This window comes from Equus przewalskii, chromosome 15 (genome assembly GCF_037783145.1).
Source record: "Equus przewalskii isolate Varuska chromosome 15, EquPr2, whole genome shotgun sequence".
Classification (NCBI taxonomy): Eukaryota; Metazoa; Chordata; class Mammalia; order Perissodactyla; family Equidae; genus Equus; species Equus przewalskii.
In genome coordinates, this window is record NC_091845.1 from 2,477,010 (window position 1) to 2,498,105 (window position 21,096).

Sequence of the window (21,096 nt, forward strand, 5' to 3'; positions counted from 1 at the left end):
GGCAGGGATTGTCCAGGCCTGGCCCCCGATGTCTCCCTGGGCTGGGCATGAACCAGGAAAAGGGCACAGAGAGACCCAGCAGTGCCATGAGGTGGTCCAACCCCCAGCTCCTCGGAGCCCCACTGCCACCACCTGAGGGGACACCTCCAGTCACCCCTCCAGTCACCCCACTGCGGGCCAGGGTCTGGGCCCCTCTCTTGTTTAGCCCCCACCCCTGCCCTGCAGACCTCTCATCAGGGAGGCGGTGCCACCTGGCTGAGGCCGCTCCAGCCCAGGGTGGCAGTGGGTGCAGGCTCCCGGTGAGGACTTCAGGGCAGAGCTCCCACAGCCCCCCAGCTTCTGCTGGATGCCAGACCCCGGGCTGGCCACCTCCCACGACTACTCAACGCTTTGGAGTAGACACAGATGGGCAGAGCTGGAGTTTCCTGAGGACTTGCCCCTTAAATGAGGAAACCTCTCTCCCTCCTCCTCCTCAGGGTGTGGGGAGCTGGGTTGGGATATGCTGGGTACCCCCTGCCAGGCCACGTCCTCCCTGACCAAGGGGCGTGAGCATCTGGGGGCCCCTGCAAGTTGAGATGGAAAGTAGCCCTGCTCTCAGCCACAGGTTCTTGCCCTGCACAGGCTGTGTGACCTTCAGCGCACCCTGTTCCTCTCTCCAAATGAGGGGTCACATGACCCAGAGGAACCATTGCAATGGGCATGGAGGGGTGCTTGGTAAGCAGGAACTAGTTCTAGTTCGGGGGGCAGGTCCATGGGGGAGGGAGGGAAGAGGACGCAGGGCGGACTCCAGCCACAGCCTGGATTCAGATCCTGGCCTCTCTGCTTAGTAGCCATGTGACCTCAGGCAAGCCCCCTAACCTCTGTGCCTCGGTGTTCCCAGGTATAAAACGAGAATTGAGCAGCTGCTTCCAAGGGTGGTTGTCACCTGGGTGCACGGCTGGCCATCGTACCCACAGCCCTGGGAGTGGCGCCAGCGGGCATCATTGCCCCACTACGAAGCGAAGGCCCACGAGCCCCTCAGAAGTGGGGCAGCCCCAGCCCCAGCCCAACCCCACCCAGGTTGGCCATTCTTCCAGGACCTCCGTGAGGGTCCCCATGCCCACCCACTCCTTTCTCTCCGCCTCACATCTCACTTGAAGACAGCACTCCTCAAAGCCCAGGGAAGGAGGCAGGCTCTGGCGGAGGAAACTGAGGCACAGAGAGGAGGGAGGAGCAGCCAGAGCCCAGTGTGTGACTCCCAGAAGGCTTGAGGCCATCCAGAGTGTGGTGAGGCAGCCTGCTCGGTGCGGCTGACTGCCCCAGGAGGGGCCTCTATCAGGCTTGGCATCAGTCGAAACCAGAGCGCCCATTAGCCGGGTCAGGCCGGGCGCAGCCTTCGAAGGGGAAGCACAGCCAGGGCGGGTGGACAGGACCCGGACGTGGTGCCCAGCCTTCTGACGGACATGTCCCCCTTACCCTGGCTCCCCAGCCAGCCCCATGCCTTCCATGTTTTATAGAGGAGAGGGCTACAGTGTGCCAACTCCCCATCACACCCATAAACTCACTGAATCTGCTTTTCCATCCATAGGGGTGGCCTGGGAAGCGTCACTCCGGTTTTACAGGTTGGGGCGCGGAGACCGGGGCTCAGCTGGCCCCAGCCGTTGCTTCAGGTAGAGCTGGGATTTGAACCTACTCTGGATGACTGCAGAGTGCCCCCCTTCCCCAGTGCCTTGGGTGTGTCCTTGGAAAGAGGTACCCTCTGGGGCCCTGCTTTTGGCCAAGGGGCGGGGTAGGGTGGGGGCACGGGGCAGAAGTGCTGGCCCAGCTGCCCCGCCTGCCTGCCCGTACAGAATGAGGTCATGGGCGGGCGTCCTGCCTTAGGCTGGGGCAGGAGGGGCAGCTGTGATTGGCAGGCCCCCAACCAGCAGGGCTAATGCACCAGCAACGAGATAAGGCTTATCTGGAAATGTCCCTGGAATCGAGACTCTGATGGAAACAGGCTTCTGGGTTAATATATTTTTGATAGATAAAGTCTCATAAACGGGAAGCCCTGGGGGCTCAGGCAGAAGGGGCACTTCTGTTCTCCCAGGCCTACTGCCCTGGCCATGTGTGTCCATGTGAGTGAGAGTTTGTGTGTGTTCACGTCCCAGGTATCTGTGTCTGTCGGTGTCTGGTGTGTACATGGATCTTGGTGTCTCCAGGGGCATGTGTATCTCTGTGTGTGCTCAGGGAGGGTTTGTCAGGCTGTGTGTCTCTGGTGTGTCTGTGGGAATAGGGTGAAGAATGGGGTGTCAGGTCTAGTGTGCACAGGGTGGTGACACCCATGTGTTGAGGGCCAGTTTGTCCCTTGGGCCACAGGGGCTCACAGGTTGGTGGGGCCTCTTCCCCAGGACCTGGTGGGATGGGAGAGGGGGCTCATCACTCTCAGTGCCAGCTCACCCTGGGGTTGATCCAGGCCTCAGACCTCCCCTGCCTCCTCTGCCTAGGCAGCCTCCACACGGGGTTAGCATTTCCAGTTTCCCTTCTAGAGGCCAAGGCCAGCCCTAGTCACTGCCTCCCAGCTCCTGGCTCAGCATATCTGTCCTCTGGGGCCGTGACTGGGGGGAGGGGAAGCCTCTCGCCAAGGGGCTGCCGAGCAAGGTCTTGAAGTGAGAGTAGGAGTTTGCCAGGGGGAGGAGGGGCGATGTTTGGGCAGAGGGAACAGCAAGAGTGAGGGCTCCAGCAAGAACACTTGGTGAGGCCTGTGTGAGGAAGGACGAGGTCGTGGCTCCCTAGTCTCCCCACCGCCCTGCTGAGCCTCCAGGAGCCTCCACACAGGCAGCCCTGATTAAAAAGAGTAATTAGCACTAGGCTGATAACGGAGTCAAGGCATTAATTAGCCCAACTCGGCCAGCACCAGGGCTTGATTGCTGGGAGGCAGCGGAGGCAGGCAGGGGATTCTTGGGGAGCACTGTGTGCTCCCTGGAGGGGCAGCTGACCCCAACTCTGGGCTTGCAGGCTTCTGCTGTGGGAGCCCCATTCCCTCCGCTTGCCACCAGTGGTGGAGGCAAAGGGGAGGTGATGGGAGCAGCTGGTGATGGGAGGCAGGCTTGGCCGGCCAGAGACCTGGAAGGCTGCCTACAGAGTCCCGAAGGGCGAAGGAAGGGACAGTGGTCAGATCTGGGTTTCAAGAGAGCCCTCTGGCCCCCAGCTTCCCACCAGCTCTGGACACTCCTACCCTGGATCTCTGAGGCCTGGAGGTCAGGAGCCAAGGGGACAGAGACCTGGCGGTGGAGCAGCCTCCCAGGCTTGTTGGTGATTGGATGCGGGAGGTGGGGAAGGGGCGGCGCAGGCGGAGGCCGGCGGGGAGGGAGAGGCAGTTGAGAAGGTTCAGGGACTCAGTGCGGGGCCGGAGCCTGGGAGCAGGGGGAGGTTTGGGAGGAGGCCCAGAGTGGGACATGCCTCGTTTATGGAGTGCCTCCTGTGTGTGGGGCCCTGGGGTCATAGCCCAGTGCTCGCTGCATGCTGCGGGGCAGGGGCAGCCTCCTCTTCCCTGCCCCACATCGTGTGACCTGCCACCCCTGTGCCTCGGCAGCCTCCTCTGTGCAGTGGGGCCCTCAGGCTCGATGGGCTGCCCTGCACCCCCACTCCCACCCAGGCCAGCAGGTCAGATGTCACGTGCCCTGGAGCCTCCATGTGCCCCAACACGAGGTGTTGCTCAATCCCCACGTCCCCCATGTTATCACTGGGTCTGGTGGGGAGACAGCGCAGCAGAGAGAAACGGCCACTTCCCGCGGCCGCAGCTGGGGCTCCAGATAAAGGCCGGTGGAGCTCAGGCCGACCTGCGGAGCCTGGGGTAAGGGGCTAGCTTCAGCCACCTGCCTCGCCCCTCAAGCGACACCCCACAGACATAGCCCTGAGCCTCCGCTTCCCACACGGGCACCACCAGGCAGAGTACCAGGCTGCTCACTGCCACCCTGTTTGGCTTGGACTGTAGCCTCTGTTCCACTGACCTGCAGCCCGAACTCCCTCCCCAGGGCGGGTCATCAGCTCACCCGAGCCCACTGAGAGGTGGCTGCGTGTGGTGGCTGGGCACCGTGGTCACAGCAGTGCTCACTGGGCCAGCCAAGGGGCCCTCAGAGGGGTCATTTCGATTGCTGGAGGCTGTGTGCAGTCACTCAGCAAACATGCCCTAGCTCCCCACCGCGCCCCTTCCCGGCGCCACCCCCCCCAGCCTCTCCCAGCCGTCCATCGCTCTCCTGTCCTTCACAGAAGACCTTGGCTGAAGCCAAGGTCCAGGTCACTTCTCCCACTTGCCACACGCTGAGGCCCGGGTTCCAGCCCCTGAGCCATGTCCAGAACAGACCCTGCTGGGCAGCCAGGCCAGGGCAGGGCAGGTGGGATGGGCGGGCTAGGGGCCGAGGTCTGTGGGCCTTGTCACCTGCAAAGGGCACCAGTGGAGTCTCATGAGCTTTCTCTTCCCACCGCCTGCCTGCATTTCCTACCCTGGCGCCTGTCCCCTAGTCATGATCACACCCGCCCGGCCACACCCTGAGGCCTCCTGGGGGTGGGGGGGCCCTCACCTCAGCTCAGTTCCCTGTGAGGGGCAGAGAGGGACCGAGAGAGGCTCCCAGCTGGGGATACAGAAAGCAGGGACTAGGGGACAGGCTAGGTGGGATACACGAACCAGCCCTTCCCCCAGAACTCCAGGGACAGGCCTTGGAAGCCCAAATTGCCCAAGGGCTCTAGAGCTAGGGCCCAGACCAGGCACAGAAGCCAGGTTCCAGAGCGTTCCTGTGCCCTCCCAGGTCATTACCCAAGCAGGACCTCCCAAGCCGGTTCCTTACCCTGTCCCTAGACTGTCATCACCACCCCCACCACTAACCTCACCAGCACCCAGAGACCACCACCTTCACCACCTTCACATCCACCTCCACCTCCACTACCTCCACCGCCTCCATCTCCACCACCTCCATCATCACCTCCACCTCCATCACCTCCACCTCCACTACCTCCACCGCCTCCATCTCCACCACCTCCATCATCACCTCCACCTCCACTACCTCCACTGCCTCCATCTCCACCACCTCCATCCCCATCACCTCCACTACCTCCACCACCTCCATCTCCTCCACCTCCACTACCTCCACTGCCTCCATCTCCACCACCTCCATCATCACCTCCACCTCCATCACCTCCACCTCCATCACCTTCACCTCCACTACCTCCACCACCTCCATCTCCACCACCTCCATCATCACCTCCACCTCCATCACCTCCACCTCCTCTACCTCCTCCACCACGTCCACCATCGCCTCCTCCTCCCATGTCCACCTCCACCCCTACCTCTACCACCTTCACCTCCACCTTCACCACCAGCACCATCTCTACCTCCACATTGACCGCGTACAACCCCATCTCCACCGCCTTTACTACACCACGACCTCCACCACCGCCTGCACCACCTCCATCACTATCTCTGCCTCCGCTGCCTTCATCTCCACCTCCACCATGTCCACCTTCACCTCCAACACCTCCACCTCTTCCACTGCCATCTCCACCATTATCACAAGGGATCCGCTCAGATCTGTCTGGGGAAGATCTGTCTGGGGAAGACCTGTCTGGAGGACGGGCCAGCAGGAAGAAACATGAGGAGTCGGCAGGAAGGAGGTGCTATAGTTAAGGCCAGGTGAGGGGGGATGAAGTGCAAGTTGAGCCAGGGGTGCACTCCGTAGAGAGGAGGAGGAGGAGGCAGATAGGGAATGGTCGGGAGGTCACATCTGCTGGCCTTGGCCCTGACCGGGCTCGGGAGGGTGTCAGGAGGGAGGGGGTCCAGGATCCCTGGTGAGCCTCTCCGGGGTTACTGGGCACACTGTGGGCCCACTGAGATGGGAGCCCAGCAGCCGGGGCGGGTTTTGGCAAGACACCTTGATGAGTTTGTGGTGGGCCTCCTGAGTCCACAGCCTGCTGCCCTCGGGCCGTGGGCTTGGAGCTCAGGGAGCAGTCTGGGCTGGAGACAGAGAGGGGTCCCTGGCACACAGGTGCAGTGAGGCCAAGGGAACACGTGTGACTGTGGGGAGGGAGAGGAGCAAGAGAAAGGGAAAGGGCCCAAGGTGAGTCAGGAGGAGTGCTGCCTCTGCGACTCAGACAGTGGCAGGGGAGCCCAGAACAAAGCAGGCAGGGGAGCCCAGAACAAAGCAGCGAAGGAGCTCGAGTGCCGGCCAGGAGGGGACACTTGGGCCACGAGTTGGCAGACATTGCCGAGATCCCCCAGCGCTGGATGGGGGCAGCTGGGGCGGACTGCAGGCAGGGTCCCAGCAGAAATGGGCTGGGCACCTCTGGGGGCAGGTGGGGGTGAGTGGGCACCGGGTGGGACTATGTACGATGGATGTGGTGTGAGATGAAGCAGGTCGCTCCCTAATCAGACGTGGCGCTGGATCACGGGGCAGACAGGAGTCACCACTTGGCAGCACCTCGCTGATTCTCAGTGGGGTGGAGGGAAATGCCACCCCCGACCCAGGCCTGCATGGCCCCCACAGCAGCCCAGCCTCAGAGCCTCCCCTGGCTGAGTCCAAGCTAACTGAGGGCCCCTTGCCCTGCTCCGTCCCTCTGCAGGGTCCCCATATCCTCCAGGCCTTTGGCCTCAGTGCTCCTTCAGCAGATCCGGGCCCCGGTTTGGGGCCTGCTCGTGCTCTGTCTGCTTCCCTGTGTGACCTCACACCAGCCCCTCTGCTCAGAGGTAGCTCCTAATGGCCAGAGTGGGAGCACAAGACCCAAAGGACAGCAGTGGCCAGACAAGAGGCCAGGGCTCAGAGCGAGGTGTCCTGGCTGTCTGTGGACATACCTGCCCCATCCCTCCCAGCACTGCTGCCCCCTGGCTTTTGGATGGGCTAGAAGGAGAGGAGCAGCTTCGGGGACACTTGCTTCCTGGACTTCCTTCACAGAGGGGAAACTGAGGCAGGAGGGAGGGGTTGGTCCTCTGCCCCAGCCGCCCACAACACAGGGAACTCTGAGGGGGGAGGTAGGTCACTGCCAATTCATGCCCACTGGGCACGGTGCACCTGCCCAGCCCAGGTTGCTGTGCAGAGCTGGCCCCTGGGAACTGGGGGTCTGAGTGCATGTGTGGACGTGCCGGCTGGCCGGGGCCACCCCCATCCAGTGGACAGCCTGGTGGGCTGCTGATAAGGAGAGACGGTTGTCAGAGTCACAGGGTGCCACTGATAAAGAGACAAGCATCTCCTGGTGGCCGGAGGTGGTGGGAGGAGACCCAGTCCCGGAGATGCCCACATCTTGGGTGGAAACACTGAGGCTTCGGGGTCTGGACAGGCCCACCCCACCCTCCCCGCAGCCGGAAGCCCTCACACAGCACCCGGCAGCTGCTGTACACATGCGGCTAGCGGTCGGGCCTAGAGAGGGAGGGCCACGCCTGAGGCCACCTTGCAGGACACTCCGCCAGGCCCACAGCGCCCGCCTCCAGCCTCCCTGCCCCGCACCTGTCCCGCCTCCACCCTGGGCACCTCTGAATGGGCTTCTGCCAGGCCGTTCCCCCACCGCACCTGTGCCCCTGCCTGGAGCACCCCTCTCGCCACGCCCACCACCGGCTCATTCTTCTAGGCACAGCTTGCCCCTAAAAGAGTAACTATCCAGCCAAGAAGAGAGGATTCCGGGAAATTGAAGCTGTTACGGAGTGGGGGTGGGTGTCACAGGGACCCTCGCTTATACATGACAGGCCTGATGCAGGGTGTGCACATGCTTTCTCTCATGTAGCCCTCATGACACCCTGCAAGGTGAGAATCCTCACCCTCATTTCCTCAGTTGACTGAGGCCCAGAGAGGCCAAGTGACATACCCAAGTTCACACAGGCTGGTGGGAGTTGGTCAGGGCCATTGGAGGCCAAGGCCTGGCTTGGGGGGTACAGGCAGGAGTTTAGTGAGGCCCTATGGGGAGCCGAGCACCAAGGACAGGAGTGAGGTTTGTCAGCCGATTACTCAGCCCCGCACCCAGCTCCCGGTCCTGCTCTGGCCCCAGAGGGGTTTTGTGGTTGGAGCCCTGGGGCTCCCTGGGACTCACGGCAGGCACTTGGGAGTAGGTGGGGGATGGGGACTTGACAGCAGGCCTGAAGGCGTCCAGCGCCCACGCCCTTCCCAGTTGGTGCCATCGGCCCCAGGACACTTTCTGCATCTTGTCGTCCTCACGCCGCCTATGTTGTGACCAATCCTACTTCACAGGTGTGGGATGGAGGCTCAGGGAGGGGACGGTCCCTCAGCAGGTCACAAGTGTGGAAGCCCAGGTCTCACTGGCTCCAGGACCCTGGGCAGGGCTCCTTCTGACTAGCTCCACCCCTTCAAAACATGGAGGTGGCAAGGGTCGGGCATGTCGCTGGGTTCTCTGCTGGAGCCATTGGGAACAAGGCCCTCTCTTCTGGCTGAGGTTGCTGAGCTGATGGATATGAACTTGAAGCTGCTTTGGCCATCTTGTCACCATGAAAGAACTGAAGTCTACACCACAAAGGAATGACATCTATACTGAGGAAGACCTATAGCAAGATGGATCCTGGAACCTGGATCCATCTATGCCTGAAGGCCACACACTCATTATGTGAGCCAGTAAATTCCCTTTGATGCTGAAGCCTGTTACAACTTGGTTTCTGTTTTGTGACTCATAAAGTGCGAAAGGGCAGAATCAGTCAGCTGTGACTTACCAGTCTAGGACGTGCCCTGGGTCCTGGGAGCAGTTGCATAGATACACAGGGGCCCATATATACCCATGTGTACCCATGGATCCTTAGTCCTGCCCACTCTGGGAGTCTTTTCCCATGGCCAAAACTCACATCCCAGCTGTGGGGCATTGGGCAAGTACTGCACCTTCTCTTTGCCCCTCCCACCCCCTGCCCGCTGGCCTGGGGGATGCTCAGCCAGCGCCTCTGCCGGCCTCCCTCCGCTGCCCAGCTGGACTCGGCACCCATCAGCATCCTGATCGATCCTCACAGCTGCTCACCTGCTGTGGCCCGTGAGGCCTGGACCTGCCACCAGGCACAGCACTGCACCCTGGGGCGCAGGCTCTCGATTGTTTCACACATGTTACGCTTAAAACAGTTTTATTGCCAACATTTTCAGGTGGCAGATTTCATGTAAAAATACTGTCTTTTGCCACTTACTGAATGTGACCTTGAGCTACTTGCTCATGCCTCTGGGGGCCCATCTGGAACTGGTGCTCGCACAGCAGTCCCTGTGGTCCCCGTCTCGCACCTTTGTCTGACCTATCAGCAGGCCCCATGGAGTCACCCCCAGAACCTAGCCAGAGTTAGTCTCCCCCCACCCCACTGCCACTGGCCTGACCAGATGCCTCTGTCTCTCGCTCAGACCACTGCAGTCCTCGATCTGCTCGCTGGCCCCAGCCAGAGGGGTCCTGCTCACACCTATCAGGGCGCATCTCTCCTCTGTTGGAAACCTTCCTGGGGCCCTCACCTCCCTCAGGGTAAACGCCCAAGTCCTCACTGTGACCCCCAGGCCCTGCACGACCTGCCCTGGGACTTCCAGATCTCCTGTCCCATCCCCCTCCCCCTCACTCACCTGCTCCAGCCCCACTGACCTCCCACCCCGGGGCCTTTGCACATGCTGTTCCCTCTGACCCCAGACAGCCCCAGCCTGCTCCCTCCCAGTCTTCAGTGAGGGCCTGCCTGGGCACCTGGGGAAAAGTGATCCCACACTCCCCACTCCCCTCCCGCTTCGCCGTTCTTACCAACGTTCACGACCTTCTAAGACCGTGAGTATTTTGCTTGTTTACTTCACTTATTGTCAGTGTTCCCTACATGAGTGTGAGCTCGGGAGACAAGGTTTCTGTCCACTTGTCATCTGTTGTCCCATGTCTGGGGAAGCACCTGGCACACGCTGGGTGCCCCACCATCACTGGGCACCGTGGGTGTCGCAGATTGAGTTAGCCCCTGTTGCATCCTTGGGACCCATAAATGGAGCTGGGCCCATCACTGCTGTTGACATGGTTTGTGACCACACTGGCCTGGCCCATGTGCCCCAGCCAGCCTTGGCCTTCCGGGGCAGGGCACGTGCTCTCTGGCCTATCGCCTCTGCACCCCAGGCTCACACTTGGGGTGCCAGGCACACCACAGCTACTACTGCCCTGTGCTCCCTGCTGGCTATCTCTCTCCCAGAGCCCCGACCAGGACAGCCACCACCCAGGCTCGCCACACCGCCCCCCCCCAGGCTTGCCCTAACAGGACCTGGCGTGTTCCCCATCTCAGCCACCCAACCAGCTCCGTGGTGCCAACCCTGACCTCCACTGCCCTTGCTAGCCCACCCCACCCGCCCCCAGGGGCTCTTTCTTATCTGGCTGTGTCACTCTCCTGCTCCGCAGTGCCCAGGAGGTGAAATCCTCGCTCCTTAGCCGGACCTTGGAGGCCTCAGGACATGACGGGACTCTCCCAGCCCCACCTGTGCCCACTGCCTTGGGCAGGGCCTGAGTCTGGCTGGGGCTGCACCTCCCTCTGCTTGCACTGCGCCCTCTTCCCGGGACCCACCTCCCGCCCAGCTGCCTGCACCCCTTGGCCCTGGCATCTCGGGATCCAGCCCCTGGCTCCCCTGGGAGGTGCAGTTTGCCCTCCTGCTCCCCATCGCAGCAGTCCAGACTCGCTGCCGAACCCACGTCTGCAGCTGGAATGTCTCCCCAGAACCGCACACACGGCCCCTTGTGCGCTCTCGGCACAGTTCCTCAGGCCTCTCAAATGTCACGTGCCCAAAAACAGTGTCTGGGGCAAGGGCACCACCTCCACCGCCAGGGAGCTCTGCTCACTCTGTGGCCATGCGTGCATGCAGCAGACCCCGGGGCCTTCTGCCAAAGCATCTGGAATCTGCCCGCTTCCATTCTGCTGCCGCCACCCCAGTCCGGGACACGGCCAGCCTCGGCCCCATCTGTCCACACACGGCCGGGGCGAGCCTGCTGCAGTGACAGCTGGCCGCACCCCGGCTCCGCTCAGCACCCTCCCGCTGTTCCACGGACCCGGGAAGACAAGGCTCTCGCAGAAGCGTCTCAGATTGGAGCCCTCAGAACAGAGGGATGACCCCAGGAAGCAGGGGCCGGAGAGGGAGGGAGGAGCGAGGAAGGGTGGGTGCCCTCACGTTGAGTTATCACTGGTCACCTGTGGGCAGCGAGAGCTCCTCCTGGGAGTTACTCCCCCAAGGCCAGGGAGCCGGGACAGGAACCCCACACCCCTCCCCCACTGGTCAGGGCTCCTCCAGCGTCAGTTCCCAGCTCTTGGCGTCCTGCTGGACGTGGGATGGCGTGCAGGAGGATGCAGGAGACGGGAGGCCCTGGACCAGCTGCTCCCAGGCCCTCCCCACTCATCTCCTACTCCCCCGCGACGTCACCTCTGCCACCTCTGCCACCTCCCGCCTTCCGACCCTTGTTCTTCCTGCCAGGGACGCCCTCTGACTGACCTTGACTGCTGGCTCCTTCTCTCCACTCAGGCCTCATCTCAGATGGGCCCCCTGCCCTCCCAGTGGAAGTGTTCCCTGTCTGTCTCCAGCATGCCCCGAGTGTAGCCATCCACACGGATGTTTCTTGTTGGTGTCCCTGGTGATTGTAGGGCCCTCCCAGGAGAGCATGAGGCTCCTGGCAGCAGGGGCCTGTCTCTGCTTCACTGCTGTGTCCCAGCGCCCAGAACAGGGCCTGGGACACAGTGGGTGCCCCATCAATGCACACTGAATCTGTTGGGAGACTGCATGGCACCAGCCATGGCACCTTCTCACTGGTGCCACCCCGTGACAAGCTCCTCGGTGGAGGCGTCTCATGTCCTTGGTTGACACAGGCCTTGCCCTGGGGGCCTGAGTGGTCTCAGAGCTGGTCCCCAGGCCTACCTGGGGGGAAGGGGAGCGCCCAGGGATCGCAGAGGAAGGTCGTCTGTCCAAGAATGGGGGTCCTTGGTTGGAGGAGAAGGCAACAGAGTGGGAGGCAGAGATGCCCACAGAGGCCCCAGGCTTCCCTGGAGACTGGCCCTCAGCCCAGTCCCTCGGCCCTCCCCTGCCAGGCGAGCGTGGTGAGTGACTCAAAAGCTGCTGGTTCTGACCCCAGATCCCTGAGTGAGTACGTTAGTAATTTAGAGCAGGCGTTGCCCAGAGGCTGAACATGGACGGGGGCCGGGCTGGCAGAGCCTGGGAGCCCGGGGGGCTGTGGGAGGGCCTGCGGGGCTGGCTGGTGTGGCTCTCAGCCTGGCCGTGGCAGCTGTCCCGAACGGGCTCGGGTGTTCAGGGACATCTGCGCACAACAGAGCGTGTGCAGGAGCTGAGGCAGACGCAAGGCTGGGACGCCTGTGGAGGAGCCCTCGTGCACACACGTGAGCGTGGGACACCTGTTCAGGTGAGACTGATCACTTCGGCCAGGCTGTGTGCACATGTGTGCAGGTGATGGTCTGTGTCCAGACATGCAGGTGCCGTTTGGTGCAGGCTGGATGATTCTGGAGAGTGCATACGTGTGGGTGAATCTTGCACACTGTGAAACTGTGTACGTGGGTTTTGGTGAATCTCTCTGTAAATATGTGGTGCACACGTGTGAGCTGGGGACACGTGACCTGTGTGTGAGAGGCTGTGCACACGTGTCCATCACATCCAGGCCAGACTGAAGCTTAGAGGCCTTTAGTGTCAGACAGACCTGAGCCCTATCCCACACACTCTGACCAACATCACGCCTGCCTCAGTTTCCTCTTCTGAAAAATGAGATCCTGGCATCGCTGCCTCAGGGTTGCTGCCCGGATGTGGAATGCTGTGCGTGTACGCACTGAGTCGAAGGTTAAGAACTGGTCTTTGTGATCCCCTCACCTTATCTGCTGCCATTCCTCACCCTGTCTCTGTGCCACCTCCTCAGGACCCCCATGCCCACCCCCTCAACCCCGGGCGGCCCTGGCCTTCATCCTCATGTGAATTAAAGCAACAAGAAAATACCATTTTGCACCGGTCAAAGCGGTAAGAGTTTACAAGTTGGATAATAACAAGTGTGGGTGAAGCGGTGGGGTGGTGGAACTGTCACTTGCACTGTTAGCAGTGGATGTCGCACAGCCACCCTGGGGGCAAGCTGCCACATGGAGCTCATTAAACATGCTAGTGCCCTGGGGGAACGACCCCACACACACGTGTGTGCACAGGGAGGAAGAGCAGGGACAACAATTCCATATGAGTCGGTATGGAGTGGACACCCAAACAGAGGTGGGTGGTCGTAGAGTGGATCCTCTACAAAGGAAGAAATGAACTCTGAGTATCCTGTGGGTGGATCCCAAAAACAGGTGAAAAGAAAAGTTGCAAAAGGATGCATACAGAATATCTTTTACACTTAAAAGAAATGCCGTAAGGCAACACCGTGTGCACAACGTGGATACAGGCAGATGTACTTGGATGCATAGAAAAAGGCATGCAAGGATGCGCTCCAAACTGACACCAGTGGCCGCCCTAAGGGGGCTAGAAAGGGTGGTGGTGGGTGGGCCAAGGGCACTCTGGCCTTACCTCTTAGGTTTTAATTATGTTCAAAGAGACTGAATTGATGTTTAGCCACAGATGGAAGATGAATAAGGGGAGGGGTTCTGAAGCAAGCACAGAGGCCTGGACGAGAAGAAGGGTCATGCAGTTGCCTTCTGCTTGTAGCCGCTTGGCCCTCATTTCCTGACGACCAGGTCTCTAGTCAGTCCTGAGTCGGTGAGGCCCTGCTGCTCCTCTGTGGCTGCCCTGGACCCCTGCCTGAGCCCCAGCCCAGAGCAGCTCCTCCCTGAAGGCCTGGTGTCTCTGGGGCCCCAGATCCTTCGGTCACCACTGCCCTGACCCCACTTCATGACCCCACGCAAACGCGCAGGCACAGAGCTCAGGCAGGACGCTGGCCTGGAAGGGAGACATATTGGTGATCGGCAGGTCCATGACGGCGGGCTCTGGGGGAATGTGGGGCAGCAGAAGGGTGACCCCAGGAGAGACCCCAGGGGACAGGAACAAGCCTATAACTCATCCCACCCTCAGCCCCCACCCTCAAAGCTACTGCTCTGGGACAAGAGACAGAGTGCAGGAGGAAGCCTGGGGGCCAGCCAGCCCCCGCAGGGCTTGATCAGGCCTGGGTGTTCATGCCTGAGCTCTGTGCTGGCCGGGCGGGCAGCCGAGACACAGTGAGAGAGGGGCAGGGTCATAGAGAGGGAAAGAGGGAAAGAGACAGACACCAGGAGAGACAGAGAGAAAGAAGCAGAGAGAGAGACAAAGAGATACAGAGAGACTCAGAGAGTTCAATGCACCGGAGGAGGGAGTGGTGGAGACAGAAGCAGAAGGGAGGAGAGAGAGGGGCCGCGTGGTCTGCCCTGCTCTGATTGGCCAGGACACACTGCAATTAAAGCCCATAATTGATTCCCTGGGATGACGAGGATCATTTCAATGCAGAGAATTAAGGTTTTCTTCCAAGATGGAAATAAAGATTAATTTGCAATTTCCTTCCTCACTGCACACATGAGAACAGCCCCTGCTGGGAAGAGCTCACGCTGGCAGGTGGGCTGGGGGCGGGGCGCCTCCGTGGGAGAGGGGCCACTCAGCCCGCCCGGAGGACAGCCTCCAGAGGCTCGAGGACTGCTGCATGCCCATCACTGGCCTCTGAGGGGCCTCCGGGCCTGGGGCTCCTGGCTGTTGGATTGTGCTGTGGAGCTCAGAGGGCGTCACGCCACTTTTCAGAGCCCCTCTACCCCCTGCTCCAGGGCGGGAGGGGGAGGCCCAAGCCTGGCTGTGACTCCCCAGTCCCTCCTGGACTCTGATGTGCAGGTAGCCACAGCGGGAGGTGGCAGGAGAGCCCCTGAGGGAGAAGTGGGGCCTCAGACCTCCCTCTCCCTTGTGGGTCCTTCAGAGGCCCGGGCCCCTCCTGCCACCCTGGGCAGAGCTAACTGAGTCCTGCCTGGAACAGAGGACTTCCCTGGAGGGAAGCACACCCCGGAGCCCAGGAGGTGCTCCCCTCTTCTTCGGCCTGGGCCCCCGCAGACTGCCCTCTGTGGGCTTCAATAGGGGCACCCCGAGCACAGCTACATATGCAGGCTCCAGAAAGCCGCAGCCCTGGTGCCTGCCCAGGCCCTGCTGCCTGAGGACCATACTCAGAAAGGCTGCCCCGTCCGGGGAGGGGCAGAACGCCAGCAGGGCCGGAGGGGGGCAATGAGCCCACCCACGCCTAGGCCCCTGGGAGCTGGTGGCACCCTCAGACTCGCCCCTGAGGGCACACTGGGGCGGCCTGCTCACTGCCTCCATGCCCTCTAGGCCCGCACCTGAGCTCAGAGCCCTGACCTGAGCAACCTCTGAGGGAGCACAGGCTGTCCTGTGCAAGCGGAGGCTCCCCCGTGGCTGGGGCTCCTGACGCCAGCCGTGTGGACCGCGGACCGGAGGCCGGGGAGGAGGCCCAGTGTCCCGGTCTGAGAGCTCCGAAACCTTGACTGCAGCCTTGAGCACTCAGAGCCCATGTTCTGTGCAGCTTCCTTGGGGCTTCCAGAACGCCCAGGGGTTTGGGCTTCGGCTCTGGGCTGGGTCTGACCTCTGGACCGCCCGCCAGGCAGTGGCCCATGAGAGGCCATGGGGCCCCGCGGGGATGAGCAGCCTCTGGTGCTGGCGCACCCTGAGGTGACCTCTGGATGACCTCCTGGCACACACTGGGAGGAGGCAGAGCAGGTTTATGAGCAAGGGGCTGTGCATTCCTCCTGGGCCAGTGGCCTCGGCCCATCTCACCATCATGACAGGATGGAGGGGCCGGGCTGCCCTCCGAACCTCAGACCACCCCTCCCCAGCCACCTGCGGCCACCATGTGGTCAGGACCCAGATCACATCCGGTCTCTGAGCCTGGCTCACCCGGAGCTGGGTTGGGCCTCACCACTGCTGCATCCCTCCAAGTCCAGCCTCCTCTTACACACCTCTAGGCACGGGGAGCTCCCTCCACACCACCCCACCCGACCGACAGCAGAGAGAAAACAGCAACTCGGGGCAGTCACGCAGACGGTGATGCCCGGCACCCATGGGAACAGCCCCTGCTGGGACGAGAGCTCAACCCTGGCAGGCGGGCCCGGGTGGGAGGGCCTTCAGGGCCCAGGCCCATGGCCTCCATGGGAGAGGGGCCTGGCAGTCGGCCACAGCTGTCCCTCAGAGACACTCTGGTGGGTGTCAGTTCTGCCCTCTGGACCTGCAGTTCCACCTGTCCCCCTGGGCCAGGGGCCACTGCAAAGACTTGGGGGCAGTGCCAGGGCTCCCCTCCCAGGCTGGCGTCTCAGCCCCCCATCCCTGCTGACTCCCCAGAACTCTGAGCAGAACCATGCAGAGCTGGACAATCACCTCCAAAATGCTGGGCCAGAGCCTCGGGCCCTCGCCCTCACCCCTTACGCCCTGAAATGCCCTGGCTGCGGCGGCTGCTGGCTCTGCCCCATCGCCCATTGATTCCTTTGACCAATAATTGGATCAGTATCCTGGACCCTTGCCGAGCCTTGGGGCAGCTTGGAACGGCCTGTCCCTTGGTGAGGGGTGCCCAGGAGGGCTGGGAGAGTTGCCACCCCGGCCAGAGGCCCACATGTCCTTCCCCACCCTCTCTGCCACCATGTCTGGGAGCCATGGGCCCACCTCCAGGGAGAGTGCAGCCTCCAGACCCTTCGTGCAGGTTTCTCCTCCTATGCCCACCAGACCTGCAAGGGATACGCCCCTGTATGCCATGGGTACCCCAGGGGGTCACGTGACCAAGTGTCTGATTCCCAGACCCCACACCCATCACAGCAGCCCTGCTTTTAACAGCACAGACAGATTTGGATCCAATGAGGCCCAGAGTAAGTGTATAACCCTCTACGCACAGCGAATGAAATGAATACCTGCTTTGCGGGGTAGTGGTGAGAATGAAAGGGGCATACAGCAGGTGCTCACTAAATGCTCTATGGCAGACACTTGGCAAAACAGTTCTGATGTTTCTCAAAAAGTTAAACATAGAGTTACGGCCAACAAGTGGAAGTAACCCAAATGTTTAACAACTGATGAATGGATAACCAAAGTGTGGTATGCAGCTATACCACCTGGAATATTATTCCACGGGATAATTAAATGGAGTACATTAAATTTGGCACAATATAATCATAATAAAAAGGAATGAGGTACTGATGCGTGCTACATGGACGGACCTTGAAAACGCTGTGCTGAGTAGAAGCAGCTAGACACCGACGGCTGCATGTCGTGTGATTCCATTTACATGAGACGTCTCGAAAGGCACATCTAGGGAGACAGAAAGTTCCTGGGATTGCCTGGGGTTGGGGGAGGATGGGAGGAGGACGGTGGTGGCTAAGAGGTGTGTGGCTTTTTTGGGGTAATGAAACTGTTCTCAAATTGTGGTGATGACGTTACACTCTGTGAGTACACGGAAAACCGTTGAATTAGACACTTCAAACGAGCGAATCGTATAGTATGTGGATCATATCTCAAGAAACATGAATGTTCACGGCATGATTCATAATAGCCAAAAGGTGGAAATGACCCAAATGTCATATACAGACGAACAAAATGTGGTCAATCCGTACAACAGATCATTATTAGCCACAAAAAGGAAGGAAATCCTGACACAGGCCAGGCATGGGCGACCCTGAGCACGTCATCGTAGTGAGAGAAGCTGGACACCAAAGGGCGCATGCGGGGGATGTCCATTCGCACGAAATGTGCGGAGAGGTCGTCCCACGGGTACAGCCAGCAGGCTCGTGGTGGCTGGGCACTGGGCACCTAGGGGGGTGGGAGGACCGCTGCTGGATGTGGCGTTGCTTTCTGGGGACAGATGTTCTGAAGTTGGATTGCGGTGATGGGCTCACACTCGGAACGTGCTCAGACCCCTGGGCCGCGCTCTGCCAGTGGGGAGGCGTTATGGCGTGTAAGTTAGATCTCAGTAAAACTGCTTTGGCAGCGGACAGGCGCTCCATGAGCATCCTCACTGCCCACGGCCCATCCTCAGGGACAACCCCTGCCCCGTTTGGTTCTGGGCCAGAGCCTGGCAGGTGGGAAGCCCACGCCCTTTCCCTGGAGGGTGAGGGGCAGAGTGCGGACTGGGGCTGCAGCAGCGGAGGGAGCGACACCAAGAAACACACACACACCCTCTTCCCAAGGGGAGAAACCAGGCCATTCTCCAACACCTCGGCCCTGAGAATCGTCTCTGGTGGGTCGGCGGTGGGGCTGCATGCAGGCCTCCGGCTTCTGTTCCTGGCTGCCCCCCGCGCATCCGGCTGGGCGTCTCGCGAAGCCTCAGTCTGCTCTTCTGTGCAGTGGGCAGAAAGAGGGCTCCTCCCAGCGCCGCCGGAGAGGCCGACAGGCTTCTGCAATGGGAATCACTGTGTTCTTGTTTTTAAATTACTGTATTATTGATCATGTTTATTAAGGAAATAGTTCAAACGTGAAAAATGCAGAGAGTACAACACGATGACCTCCCACGGGCAACACCTGGCCTCCGCAGCGCCAGAAGTGGATGGAAGCCTTCAGAGGCTGCCGCGGAGCCCCCAGACTATCGGTGCCGCCCCTCTGCAGTCCCGGCCCTGCCCGCCCCATCGTCACATGGACCAGAACAGTCTCTGCCGGGCCGATGGCTGTGGAAGTGGCCCTGCTCTAGGAGGCGGGGGACAGGCCCCACCTCATTTCCCGGTTTGGGGAGGTCAAAGCTCGGCCGCAGGACTTCTCACCTGCCCTCGTCTCTGCCCAGAGGGCTGGTGGGACCCAGTCGCTCTGCTCCGTGATTCTGAAAGTTTACAACTTTTTTTTCATTGTTACTTGTTTCTTGCACACAGTAACAGTAAAAATAAACGTATAGTTCTATGTTTTGAAAAACACACACAGTTGTGTAACCCCCACCCCAGTCAAAATACAGAAGAGTTGCACCTGCCAGAGCCTTATCCCCTTACAGCAGTCCCTCACACCCCGCTCCCGCCAACCGCCGGTCTGTGCCCTGTCCCCATAGTTCTGCGTCATCTCGATGTCACATAAATGGCATCAGGCTGCGTGTAGCCTTTCAAGCAAGGCTCCTTTCCCGGGCAACATGCCTTTGGGACTCGCCCACGTCGCGTGCGCATCTCTTTGGGCTCCTTCTGTCACTGCATGGATGTGCCACTGTGTTTATCTCGTCACCAGCTGAGGGACGTTTGGGTTGTTTCCAGTTTTTGGTGATGATGAATAAAGCTGTGGCAAACATTCATTTATGGGTTTTTGTGTGAACCTAGGTTTTTATTTCTCCTGAGTAAACGCCTAGCTGTGGAATGTTCGGGCTGCATGATAAGCGTGTGTTTAACTGTACAAGTACCTGCAAACCGTCGTCCAGCGTGGCTGTACCAGTCCGCAGTCCCACTCGACTCGGCGTTTTTATTCTTTCTGTCAACACATTCCTATCAGGCCCTGTGCCAGACCAAGGACCCGAGTGGCCAAGACAAGCAAGGTCCTGCTCTCCTGGGACTGCCAGGTCGATGGAGGAAGCAGAGAAGAAACAAGAAATCCCATGAGCACCAGGACCACATCGGGTGGGGATAAGGACTCTGAGGGCATAAAGCAAGGTGGCAAGAAGAGAGGGGTTGATCAGGGAGGGATTCTCTCAGGAGGCGAGTTTGAACTGAGACTAAGGATGAGGAGGAGCCAGCCAATCCAAGATCAGGGCAAGGGGTTCCAGGCAGAGGGCTGAGCAGGTGCAAAGGCCCTGAGGTAGGCATGTCACATTATGATGCTGTGGCTGTGATGGATTTATTGGTTACTTACTATGTGCCAGGAATGCGCTGAAAACAGTGACATCTTCCTAAGAAGAGGGATTACTGTCATCCCCAGTTTACCCTGAGAATTATGAGATCCAGAGAGGTGTCACCTGTCTCAGGGCACACAGCAATGAGGGGCAGAGCCAGGGTTTGAACCCAGTGGGACTCACAGAAGTGTGCTTAACACCTGGGTCCCAACCTCAGCTGGTGTCCCTCCCTGTGGTCCTGCTGTGTGCCCCTGGGCAGGTCACTGGCCATCTCTGAGCCTCTGCCCTGCCGTCTTTACAAGGGGGTCGGCTTGCCTGCCTTGCAGCCCGCTGTGGGAAACGTCTTGGTCCGGTGATGCCCGGCGGTGGGCAGCGGGCGCGCGGTGCCAGGGGCCGAACCGCCGGCCCAGGAGCGCGCTGCGCTGCCGCCGGGCGCCGACAGAGGGCAGGAGCGGCCCGTGCACTGCGCCGGCCCGCGCGCTCTCGGGGCGGGGCGTGTGTGCGGGCGCCCGCGGGGACACGGGCCCGCGAAGGACGCGCGCGCGGCTGCTTCGTGCGAGGGGCGGGATCTGGGCCATCCCGTTGAGCATTTCTTACCTTGATCGTTGTAGGCTGGAACAGTAAGTAACATTTTAGATACACTGGATTAAATAAAATATAAAAATTAATTTCATTTTTCTTTTTACTTTGTAAAATGGAGCTCTTTGAAATCTAGAACCACCTGCGTGGCTGACATCGTGGCTGGCCTCTCTGTCCAGGGCCGCGCCGCTCTAGGCACCCATGTCTGTTGGCCCGTGAGCCCTCATTGCTCCTTCCCGTGGGGCGCCACTGTCATCGTCCCCATTTCTCAGACGCAGAAACAGAGGCGCTGAGACGGGACGCGACCCGCCCACGGCAAGTGGGCGCACACCCAGCAGTGCCACCCACAAGGGCCCCGCTGCTGCACGCCCAGGTACACGCGTGTATCCACATAACACAGGCAAGAGCCCAAATGTGTGTCATCTGTGCAAGGGCACACACGTAACAGATGGACAGGCCACTGCACAAACACACGCTACCAACACCCCAACTGATATGCGTGCAAATGTCACCTGCGAGCATCCAGTCTTGTGATGGGCTCTCGAGCACACACATCCACACTCGTGTGCATGGCCCCCTGCTCACACCCGTAGACACACACCTGCAGGGGTGCTCGCCTTCGAGGCACGGAAGTGCAGCCCGAATCCCCTGGAGGCCCAAGGGCCATCTGGAGGACTTTTTGGGGTCCTGCTGCTGGCTGGCTGGCAGGCCCTGGCCGGCTCCAGCGGTCTCCCTGCACACCCAGGGCCTGGACCTGGGGGCCTGGCTGAGGCTCCATCTGAGTCCGACAGAGCCAGCCCCGAGCTGAGCTGGGCCGTCCACTGCTGGCTG

At 60.6% G+C, this 21,096-nt stretch overlaps 1 long non-coding RNA gene across 1 annotated transcript; it reads right to left on the minus strand.

The window, feature by feature from the left end:
• Window positions 1-18,320: 18,320 nt before the first annotated feature.
• On the minus strand, window positions 18,321-20,057 carry LOC139076084 (uncharacterized). Its single transcript, XR_011527312.1, has 3 exons — window positions 19,707-20,057; window positions 19,261-19,409; window positions 18,321-19,139 (listed from the first exon to the last, which is right to left on the minus strand). It is a non-coding gene; the product is annotated as an uncharacterized lncRNA (long non-coding RNA).
• Window positions 20,058-21,096: the final 1,039 nt, after the last annotated feature.